General features: G+C 41.0%; 1 protein-coding gene across 1 annotated transcript in view; it reads right to left on the reverse strand.

The window, feature by feature from the left end:
- Positions 1-1,704, reverse strand: part of LOC100533276 (G-protein-coupled 5-hydroxytryptamine receptor 2) — a 170,993-nt gene that overhangs the window by 114,142 nt on the left and 55,147 nt on the right. The window lies entirely within an intron of this gene.

A 1,704-nucleotide genomic window follows, 5' to 3' on the forward strand; every position in this document is an offset into this window, starting at 1 on the left:
TATGTGTGTGTGTGTGTGTGTGTGTGTGTGTACATGAATGCACATTACAGACACACGGGCACAAACACTAACACATACGCAAAGTAAAAGAAATAAATTAACAAAGTATTGCTTAAATAAAGAAGCCCGTGCGGGCAACCCGCTGGTAAAGCAATTAGGAAGAAACAAATTAAGTTCTTTGGATACATGAATAGACATGGGTTTTGAACGTCTAGCAGTCATTGACAAAATAGCAAGCAAACGAGGCAAAAGGAGACTCGGAAACTTGCTTGGAGCCTGAACTGATGGATGACGGCGAAAGATCATGGCAAAAGCTATTTTGAGAGCATCTATGCAAAGGAATGAATGTCGGACCATGATCGCCGATGACTGTCGCAAATCTAGCTCTTAGTGAGAATGATATGTTTGAAGTGTGTGTACGTATAATAGAGGAATTTATTGTATTATATTATATTGTACTTGTAGACACAAACCTGCAGAAAGAAACCTTATTGTTGGAGCGAACACTTGATCACATGAAAACTGATGGCATAGATCAATTAATTTATTAACAGCGACAGATATGTGACGGTTCATGATATAACTGTTCTGTTTTTTCATCCGGAGAGTATCGACCCACCGTTTTTTTAGATAAACTACAAGACATCACAGTGGCCAAAATGTGGCTTCACAGAAAACGCGGGAAACGGAGACACTGTACGTGCGTTCTAAGAAGAAGAAGAAGAAGAAGAAGAAAAAGAATTATTTCATTAATATAGCGCACATCCAGGCTCTCCAGCATGCTCTATGTGCTTTACAACTATTACAACCTTTACTGAAACCGATGTGGGCTCTATTTTAAAGGGGTGGATGTGGGTTAGGGTGTAATCTCCAGGAGAAGTTATTTTTACACTACTAGTGCGAATCAGACCAATCGCACGAGCATTCGGCACGCGCTTCATTGCAACGGAACAGAATGACAAAATCCCAGTTATTCCTCTCCACTGGGGAGGCCGAGCAGAGCTTTATTGACTCGCTGTTAATTTGCCAGGGTGTAGGCGCAGCAGTGTGGGGGCACGCGGAGGGGACTTTATTTCTTCAAAATGGGGAGATAGGATTTAGACACGAGAGCCTGAATTCAAGTGAGGGAAACGTTTATTTTATACCTTTTCCGTTGTTGTTTTTTTTCGGTTGCCCATTTGCATTTCTTTCTTTCTTTCATTCTTAAAGCTTTCTTTCTTTCTTTCCTTATTTCTTTCCTTAAGTTTTCTTTCTCTCTCTCTTCATTTTATTTTTCTTCTCAGCCATTTTATTTCTAGATTTGTTTCCCGTGTGTGTGTTGTTTAATAACAATAATAAACAGCATTTGTATAGCACATATCCCCGCTCAACAGCAGGCTCTATGCGCTTTACACTATATTATTATTACCGCAGCAGACCATAGAACACTCCGAAACATTCTCAGCATCCTGGGAAGCATACAGTGCAAGCAGCTGATTAAGCACTCAAACACTAACAAACTGACAAGATCTTTTGCATTCTATAGCTGGGTACCCATTTCTACCTGGGTGAAGTGAGGAAAATTCGTGTTAAATGCCTTTCCCAAAGAAAAAACGTTGGGCCCCTGACGGAATCGAACCCACGACCTTGCTGTTGTGAGTCCGAGAGCCTTTTCATCGCTCGTTGATTCAGATGCACTGCTCTACGCCTCTCTTGTTGACATTG

The sequence above is a fragment of the Aplysia californica genome, unplaced genomic scaffold, assembly GCF_000002075.1.
Source record: "Aplysia californica isolate F4 #8 unplaced genomic scaffold, AplCal3.0 scaffold00101, whole genome shotgun sequence".
Lineage (NCBI taxonomy): Eukaryota > Metazoa > Mollusca > Gastropoda > Aplysiida > Aplysiidae > Aplysia > Aplysia californica.